Here is a 10,139-nt window from a genome sequence, read left to right as displayed (position 1 = left end):
CAAAAGATAAAATATCAAAATAATGATAACTACAAAATGAAATAATGGAACCATGTTTGAAGAATTAGATGACAGTATGATACTAAGTCAACAAACAGAGAGACCCAATGAAGAGCTACAAATTATTTTTTTTAAAGGAAACTAACATAAATTCTGGATTTGAAAACTAAAATAATTGAAATGAAAAATTGATAGGTTCAATAGCACATATGAGATGCTGGCAGAAATAATCCATAAACTTGAAGATGAATTCATAGAAATCAATGTAAAAATAAAGAGAAAAAAATGTTGAGGGAAAATGATCTAAGGCATCCATTCATTACACCATCGAGTATGGAAGGAGAGAGACTCTCAGAAAGCAGGGAGAGAAAGGGGAAGGAGTAAAATTACTTGTAGTCGGAATGGCTGACCGGCAGGTCAGAGCGAAAGGGAGGCGCAGCGCAGGGCTCTTAGGGCGCCGGGCGGCAGCGGCCTCCGTCTAAGGCCGGCCTCCGTCTAAGGCCATAGCACCCTGAACGCGCCCTGTCTCGTCTGATCTCGGAAGCTAAGTAGGGTCGGGCCTGGTTCTTACTTGGATGGGAGACCGCCTGGGAATACCGGGTGCTGTAGGCTCTTTGCCTTCCCTCTCCTTTAGCCCCCGCCCCCACGTCCCAACTCTTGGGCTCCCGGACCCCAACCCCTCCTGGGGGTGGGTGGCCAGGGCACCGACTCCCGCTGCAGACCTGGGGTGCCTCCGCGCGGCCCGCGAGCCCCTCTGCATTTGGCTTCCAGGAAACCAGAGGACCGTCCCGCGGGTCTCCGTCTGGGGCTCCCTTGGCGTGCCTCAGGCAATCCCCGGGGGGCTGCACCAGCTCCAGCCCCAGCCCCAGCCCCAGCCCCAGCCCTACCCCCAGCCCCACCCCCACCCCCACCCCCCCATCCTTGCAGGCGAACGCCCGAGCTCGCGCGCATCTGCGTGCACACACAGATATATGTGCACAGATGGTGCATGTATCTTGTTCAGTTATACTTTTGGTGGATATGTGCCTGGGAGTGGGACTGCTGAATCATATGGTACTTTTAGGTTTAGATCCTTCAGGAACCTCCATACTCTTTTCCATAGTGGCTCTACCAACTCACATTCCTACTAACGGTGGAGGCGAGTTCCCTTTTCTCCACATCCTCTCCAGCATTTGTTATCTACAGACTTTTCCATGAGGACCATTCTGACTAATGTGACGTGGTACCTCGTTGTAGTTTGGAGTTGAGTCTGTCCAATCATGAGTGATGTGGAGCAAGATGACCTTTTTAAAATGCAGATGCAATTCTATCACCTCCCTGCTCCAACTGCTCTTGTATTTTCCCATCATAGTGAAGATATGACCAAATCCCTTCATTGCTTGGTCCCCACTTTCTTCTCTGATTTCTTTTCACTGGAATGCCTTCTGCACTCTTTTGGTTCCATCCCATAGGGCATTTTTTCATTTCTTTTCCTTGTCACGTAGCCTTCCAAGATGCTATTTTACCTGCCTGAAATTCTTCCTGCATCTCAACCCTGGTTTACGTTGGTTCAACCTATGGATCTCAACTCAATTATTAGTCTGAAAAGCCTTCTCTGACACCCAGTTTTTGGTGAGGGAAGAGGCCCCTATAGAAGTTCTCAAAGGATCTGCCTGTTATTTATCATTAGATTAGTCTCAGGGAAAGAAGGAACTTTGTGTCTTCTCTCAGGATTCTATTTCCAGAAACATATTACATGCCTACTAGCTCATAGTAGGTGCTCAATATTTATTCAGTGTGTGAAAGACAGAAAAGTTCTGTGAAGCCTCAACTTTTCACTTGGCTCAGCACTTTTGATCTCTTTGTATCTTTGTCCATCCAGTTCTTTTCTTTCTTCTGTTGATGTGCACACTATATTCAAGGCATGATCTAAGGCATGAAGACATATCAATAAATATAGGTTCTTGCTTTCCAGGAACTCGTACATCAGATTTCTATAATTCAGGGTTTTTTTCTTTAATGCTCTAGAACAATGTGAACTTTTAGTATTATCCATTTTCATTTCAAAGAAAGATCATTTTACTTACATAGCAAAGGTGGAGACCTTCCAACTTTCAGTCCAATACTTATACCTTTACCATTTCAGGCAAGTCTTGTGGTTCCTTCTGGAGGTGTGCGGCTCTTCCAGAAATGTGAAGATCTTCCATAGTCCTCAGACTTTGGTGTGATTTGAAATCATCAAGAAAGTTTCCAGGTATAGGTTCCAGACCACCACCTCAAAGAGTCAGTAGCGAATGGAGTGGATTCCAGGAACATGCATTGTTAACCAGCATCACTGGTGATTCTGTTGCTACAGACTCAATGCAGTGGGCAGGGCCTGGACTGCCCACTGGGTCTGATGTGGAATGGAAAGAAGGGCTTCCCCCCTCCACTGTTTCTAGCCTTGTGACTAGAAACGGTCCCCAAACAAAAATCAGACAAACAAGATAATCCCAGATGGTAGTCCATGAGATGAAGGAACTAAGCAGCTGGTTGAGATGGAGCCAAGGGGAAAGGTTGCTCTTTTTTTCTCCACCTCTACTCCTTTCTTCCTTGATGCCTTAGTGATTCATCGTGGAGATTTGAAATAAAGTTCACAAGAGTCATATTTGTCGAATAAAGATTTTGCATTGAACCAACTCTAAAAAATGAAGAAAGTTTCACCTGCCACATGTTTCTTTTAAAAAGTCAATTGCTTTTCAACTCTGGGGTTTCTCCATTGCCTTGTTCAAGTAGCCTTAATCGGAAAAATAAAATATAACTAAATAAAGATTTAAATATACCAACAAAGGAAAGCTTCCGTTTCTTAAATCATCTTTCCACTTAGTAGAACACTAGCTCTTTTCTTTGTGTTTTGACTAGGCAATTAGTTGTATCGTGGCTCAGATGGGAAGGCATCCGCCTGCAGGAGACTCAGGTTTGATCCCTGGGTCGGGAAGATCCCCTGGAGAAAGAAATGGCAACCCACTCCAGTATTCTTGACTGGGAAATGCCACGGACAGAGGAGCCTGACGGGCCACAGTCCATGGGTAGCATAAAAGTTGGGCACAACTGAGCAACTAAGAGCAGAAGTATTTCCAAGGGCCACATTCAAGAGATTTGGAACTCTTGCTTGACTCCCTCATGTTGACCATGTTGACTAGGCAGCAGATAGCAGCTGATTCATCTGTACAATTAAAAAAGAATGTGTCATTCTGTTCTATACTTTTCTGTACTGTAGGCAGAGACTGTACAGAGCAGATGTCTGGACTTGTACAGGACTTTCGGTCCTTTAGAGGATTACAGTGGCACCATCAATGCTTGCCAGAGGTGGCAGGAAGGCGGCCCTGGAAGTTTGAGTCCAGACATGTCCAGTGTTTTAGACTCATATATCAGATGAGTCAGAGTGCATTTACCCTTCACTATGTCTCCATAGAAAGTTGCTTTGGGTTTGGAGGTACACACACACACACACACACACCCTGCCGCCGAGACAGGTCAAGAGCTAGAAACCACAGGTAAGGGAGACGGAGAAAGAGGGAGAGAGAGACAGCAAGAGGACACGCAAGCTTCCCAACCCCCGGCCTCCACACCCTCCCCCTCCACTCTGGGTATCCACCCGGCCCCAAGTCGACCCGACCCCACCCTCACCCACCGACACACTCACACACACTCTCACACACTCACCCTCTGGCCTGGGGGTGGGGGCTGGGTCTCGCCTTAGGTAGCCAGGCCGAAGGGGACCTTTGAGACCTCGGCTTCGAGGAAGTCTTGGGGTCCCCACGGGTGACCGCCAGCCCCAGGGCACCGCGTCCAGCCGGGGCCCGGCCCAAGGCTGACGCCCCCTCCCTTGGGGAAGCTGCTTCTTCCGCGTGGCCTTCCTCTGAGGTGCGTCACGGGCTGTGCCAGTGTGTCTGTCTCAGATCCGATGCCATCCTCTCTCCCCTGTCTGTCTCCTGTTTGCTGTCTCTCTGTCACTCGCTCTGTGTCTCCATCTGTCTCTGCTTCCCTGTGTGTGTGTGTGTGTGTGTGTGTGTGTGTGTGCACGCGCGCACATGCGTCTGTCTGTCTGTCTGTATCTCCCTCTCGCAGTCTTGGAGTCTGTCTCTGAACTTTCATCTCTTTCTGCCTCTGTCTCTCCTGACACCCGGCGGCCCGTCCGTTCCTCTGGCCCCAGCCTCTCACAGGTGCTATGGCTCTGGCTGACGAGCTTGCGACGGCGGGCTGTCGACTGTCTGTGTGTCTGTCCGTGTGACTGCCTGTCGCTCGTTTGCTCTCTCAGGAAGGTTGTGTGCTTGTCCGGAGGCGTGGGGGAAAGTGGGGGGGGGGGGGCCTCGGTAGGGCGAAGGGGCGGGACTGAGGCGCTCGGGAGGACTGCGCCTCCGTGGCTCCCGGTGGGTTTGGGCACCGGGCAGGTGTCCGGCAGGATGGGCGCTCAGGGCCCTGGCTGGGCTGCGCCTAGGCCCACAGGAGGCTCAGAGGCCCGCGGGCCGCGGGGGAGCGGGTGGCGGCGGGTCCGAAAGCCAGACACCTCTGGGCCGCACGGCCCTGAGCAGCGAACGGGATCCGGGGAGGCCCGGTTCGCCGAGCGCAGCCGGGCCTGGAGAGGCCCGGGGTGGGAGGGCACCGAGACCTCCGCGCCCCTCAGCCCACCCCCCAGGCCCCGCACGCACGCACGCACGCACGCCCGGCATGCCGCTGGGGGTCCTGGAAGCCCTCCGGGCTGCCGAACCTGGCCAGGCGTTTGCTGGCCACGGGGCGGCGGTGTTCGGGGGCGTGGCGGCATTGGCCGGCCGGAGTCTGGTCGCGGGTCCTTCGGCTCAAGTACAACGCGCGCCCCCGGGGAGAGGTGCGGCCGGCTGGCCCGACCGGCAGGTCAGAGCGAAAGGGAGGCGCAGCGCAGGGCTCTTAGGGCGCCCGGCGGCAGCCGCCTCCGTCTACGGCCATACCACCCTGAACGCGCCTGATCTCGTCTGATCTCGAGGGCTCACATTTGATGGTGGGCTTGTCATCTCGTACCTCTTTCTCGTAAAGCTGGCAGCTGAGGGAATGAGGGAAGTGTAAAATTGAATAACAATAGACTATGTGGAATCTGTGAATCTGGACCTCTGTGAATCCCTAGGTCTAAGGAGAGACTGGCAGCTGCCGATGTGGAGTATCTGTCCCCATGACCACGTTTACGTTATCAAATGTGCCATTGACCGCCCTCCCCCCACCCCGAGGGGCAGGGACCCCCACGTGGCAGCCTCCAGGCTCGCTCTCTCCAGCTCATCCACCCTCTAGAAGTTTCCCCAGACCCTCAGTAGGAGTGGGCACTGCTGCGGGTGTGCGTTGTGTGTCCTCGTGCCCCATGTGACGTTGCATGACTAACCGCACTCTGTGTTTGCACCCTTCCTCCCGCGCTCATGGGACCAGGCAGCGTGGCGGGAACGCAGGGGCTGGATTCTGCTACAGTCAGGACTTGCTCCTGATGTGCTTCGGGGTGAGTACAGGCCGGCCTGGTCCTGCGGGGGCACGGAGCCCACGCCCCAGGGAGTGGAGGGTCAGCGGGTCTCCGGAGGTTAGCCTGGGAGAACCCTCACAGCAGAGAACGTGACCTTGGTGCCCCACTGCCGCCGGAGTGGTCAGAGCATGGCCAAGGCCCCTCGCATAGGGACGCGTGGGTATCCCTCCCACAGTGGCAGTGCTGCCGGCCACGCCCTGCGTGCACGTTCTCGGAGGGAACAGGGCCCAGACCGTCAGGGTTCACGAGGCTGCCCTGCCCTGGACCTCTCCGTGCAGAGGCCAGCATTTCACACGGAGGTGCACCGGCATCTGGGGCTAGGCGGCCACTAAGGGGCCACCCTCCCTTGCAGGTGCTGCTCTGGGTGGTCCTCTGGTGGGTCCGGCCCTGGGGCCCAGCCCTGCTCGAGCAACTCTGAGGGCAGGAGGCTGTCTGCTCTGTCCTGTTCACATCTCAGCTAGAAAGCTGGATTGGGCTTTTGAGGGTTTTTTTTTACCAGCAGCTTTTAGCTGTATGTCAGAATCAAGTCAGCCACAGAGTTCTCTCCTTGATCTGCTTGGTCCTCCATGTTTCTCTGAATTCTCAAAGCAGCTGAAGCCCCAAATGGGGTAGGGGGTGGGGGTGTCAGGAGGGGCAGGGGCTGGGGCACCAGCTGCCAACCCAGGACTGACTTTTCTGTGTGTTTGTTTCCAGTTTACCTGCACGAATTCTCCAGATGTTTATACAGCATCCAGTATACAACAAAGACTACATTTTGAACTCGATGTCATCTTTACTCTGTTAATACTTGTTACATGGATCCGAAGATATTACAGGGTTTTTAACTAGTGAAAAATTCATGAAGACCATAGAGAAAAAATATTTTAGAATTTAATGTTTCTGATATTTATGTAAACTTATGACTTCATTTATAGAATTACTTCCTTTTTCTTGTATATTCAGGCTATGAATATCCTTTCAGATCCATTCATGTTCTGATACCTGATTTCAGTCTTTCAAATGAATGTACTGTAGTGCTTGTCTGTATAAATCCTATGAACAAACACAGGGCTTTTGTAAATGATGCATTTATTGTCATTATTCTTGTTTAACTTTTCAATGTTAAACCATGAGAGAAGGGGTTTTCCCGCGATGGTAAAATCATCATGACACGGTGTGCATTATTATCCTTCCAGAATGTAACCAAGCTCTCCAACAATCACTCTGAAATAAGCAAACTTAATTTCAACCAATTGTTGGATGTTAACGACTGGCCTAAACTGTACTTTTTCTAGCAAGAAATGCTTTTTGGCCGCAGCGTGAAGTGATTTAAAAGTACTGGGTGTTAAATGTGAGCTTCTAATGAAATTTGGGCTGAAAGGATGCCTAGAAGACGACTATGAAGATCTCTCCTGTAACCTAGTCTCTGTGGACCCGGATCCCTCCTCTCCCGTGAGACTCTTTGGGGACCAATTGCGATGCCCTGCACCTGCTGCAGAGCCATCGAGCTGGACAGTGAAGGTGCCACTTCCCAGACAGGGTAGTGCAGCTCTGACAAAGGCCTTATTTTTATGTAAATCATCTTTTTACATGTTTGTAAACGTGTAAAGAATGGACCTAGGCGTACATTTTTAGATTGTGATGACATAGCCATTCTGGATTGTATAAATAGCAAATGTAATCTTTACTTTTTCAGCAGCACATTAAAAAAGCCAGCAAGAGATGCGTTCAGGTCACAGTGTGATATTTATTATGCAGCTGGTATCTTGGTAGACAGAGACAGCATGTCTCTTTACATGTGGGTTCCGCCTTTAATTTACTTGTACAATTCATTGTTATCATTCTATTTTCCTATTAATCTTTTGTGAACTTCCCGAATATGTGACAAAGTATGTACAGTCTACTTTTGAACTATTTTTATCACAGTATTATTTATTGCTTTCTTTCAATCAAGTACTGAAGCAAAATTTCCCAGGGCCAATAAAGAGTGCCGAGGGTAAGCTGTACTCTCACTGAGAACAGACCAGAGCTGGTAACGGGAGCCCGTGTCATCACACGGACATTCTCTTAAGAGAAACGGACGGATGCAAAGGAAAGGCCAGAAGGCGGAAGCATAGGTGTCCCTAGAGGGCGCCCGACGGTGTGTTCATTCCCTTGGCTCCGGAGACAAGAGGCTCCATCACTTCAGCATCTGCGGGGACAGGGCCCCTCTGCTGCTGAGGCGTGGGCAGCGGGCCGAGGGTGGGAACAAAGTGCAGGTGTCGAGGCTCGCCATCGGTCACAGGGCGGGGTGTCCGAGGGCAACCTTGACGGGGACCCGAATGATGCACCCTAGTCCAGCATCAGGTCCTCCCTCAGCATCAGACCCTAGGTCCAGCATCAGACCCCAGTCCAGCATCAGATCCCAGTCCAGCATCACGGCCCTAGTCCAGCATCAGGCCCTCCCCCACCCTCAGACCCTCCCCCCACCTCCGACCCTTCCCCAGTATCAGGCCCCCCACCTCCAGTATGAGGTGTGGCAGCCCTAACTTGTCTGGTACTCCTGAGCACACTCAGGCAGCCCCAGAGCAGCAGGACAATAGCTCTGGCAGGAGGTGCATCTTTAGGAATCACCTGCACAGCAGCAGCAGCTGGCGTGTGTTTCAGGTCAAGGAGAGACAAAGAAAAGGCACTTGTGCAGGAGGCAGTGGAGGTTGTGTGCACGTTCCCCAGCTCTGCTTCCTCCCCGTAGGGGCTTTGCTCTCCTGCTCTCTCACAGGCCCCAGGGTGGTGTCCTTCCAGATTCACGGTCTCCTTGATATCTCAAGCCCAAGTCCTGAGTTGCGTCCCAGTCCGGTGTGGCAGAGGGCTGGGAACACCCAAGCTCAAGGGCTGAAAGGATCCCAGGGGGACAGCCGGGCCCCAGCAAGTAGCAGGGCAGGGCATGAGGGTGGCCGCCCACAGAGGGCCCCAGAGCAGCACTGGAAGGAGAGCGGTGATGCCTGAGCTCACTCGGGGACGCTGCCCGGCCTGGCACTCAGAGAGGTTACTGCCAGCAGCTCTGGGGATGCAGGAAGCCCGGTGAGTGACACCACGCCACCCAGGCCGTGTGGTGGGCACTGCTGACCATGGCCTCGGTTTTCATTCCGGTTCCAGCTGTCCCTCCAAGGGCTGACGGGCTCCTCTTCCGAATGGCACAGATATTTCCTCTATGTGGGTGAACGCATCCCTTGTTTCTGTTGGCGCTCTTGTCGCTCATCGTGTGTTTTCCTCTTTACAACCTGTGCTTGCTGCTCTTCCAGTTTAACTTAGGAGCGGCCCTTATGTTCTGCGTTTCTAGTTGTCAGCATTCACTGGGGCTTTCCAGGTGGCGCTAGGGGTAAAGATCCTGCCTGCCAATGCAATAGATAACGAGAGATGTGGGTTCGATCCCTGGGTTGAGAAGATGCCCTGGAAGAGAGCATGGCAACCCACTCCAGTCTTCTTGCCTGGAGAATCCCATGGACAGAGGAGCTAGCGGGCTACAGTCCCTGGGGTCGCAGAGTCAGACACGACTGAAGCAGGTTAGCACACGCTCAGGTTTTAGTTCAGTCGCTCAGTTGTGTCCGACTCTTGCCACTCCTTGGATTGCAGCACTCCAGGCTTTCCTGTCCTTCACTATCTCCTGGAGTTTGCTCCAATTCATGTCCATTGAACCATCATGCCATAGAGCCATCTCATTCCTGTTTCATCCACGAGAGAGGTGGCTGGGGCTCGGCAAAGTGCCTGGTCCCACTGGGTGGGTGTGAACCTGCCCTCACCGCTCCCTAACCACGTGACTGTCACTGTGTCCTCCTCTGTGAATCGGGAGGGGGCAGCACCTGCTTGCTAAGGCGCACACAGCATCTGGTACATAATCAATGCACCATCCATCTATGCATTGTATTTACTAATAATAGGGATAGCATTTAATAATCTGCTCCTTTTTCTCTCTTGTCACTTAGCTGTGCTCCAGACCACATCTGCTTTACTTACCCCTGTACATCCCACACCCAGCACAAACAAGACTCAACAAATTTGTGGCTGAAGAGGCAGGAACATACGCTGTCTGTCCTCAAGGAGAGGAAGCTGAGTGATATGGGGGCCTGATGATAACCCTGTGTGATGAGGGGACCCCAGGAGGACCTGTGTGGCTGTGGGGTGGGGTGGGGGCATGGGCGGAACCCCTGATGAGCTCCTGGGGATGGGGAAGGTGGCAGGAAGGAGGGCGGATTGTTCCTTGTGGGGTGTCCACAGATTGTACCTCACCCCTCACTGAGGACCACTTAGGCCGTTTCCAAACACATGTCACTGTTAGGATGAAACAATCATTGCCCAGCTCCTACTCAATCAATTGCGTAGAATATGTTTCTAGCACTGGAGTACAATCATCTGCTTTATTCATCCCATGCTCCATTCATCCACCCATCCAGCCAGCCATCTGTTCATCCATCCACCCCTCACTAATCCATCCATCCATCCACCCAACCATCCACTCATTAACTCAGCCGATCATCTCAGACCCATTGAGAAGACAGACGCCTCCTCCACTCCTGCTCCCAGGAGGACCCCCAGCGTGATTGACAGGAGCCTCGTGGGGACGACGGGGGAGACACAGAAGGGAGATGCCTGCAGGCCCTCCTCCCTCTGAACGGTGAAGCAC

At 52.4% G+C, this 10,139-nt stretch overlaps 1 pseudogene; it reads left to right on the top strand.

Annotated features, from left to right (window-relative positions):
* The first annotated feature begins 493 nt into the window (after positions 1–493).
* On the top strand, positions 494–612 carry LOC129641057 (uncharacterized; annotated as a pseudogene).
* Positions 613–10,139: the final 9,527 nt, after the last annotated feature.

The sequence above is a fragment of the Bubalus kerabau genome, unplaced genomic scaffold (genome assembly GCF_029407905.1).
Source record: "Bubalus kerabau isolate K-KA32 ecotype Philippines breed swamp buffalo unplaced genomic scaffold, PCC_UOA_SB_1v2 scaffold_70, whole genome shotgun sequence".
In the NCBI taxonomy this organism is placed as follows: Eukaryota; Metazoa; Chordata; class Mammalia; order Artiodactyla; family Bovidae; genus Bubalus; species Bubalus kerabau.
The sequence above is the reverse complement of the archived record's forward strand: the minus strand, read 5'-3'. Positions and strand labels throughout refer to the sequence as shown.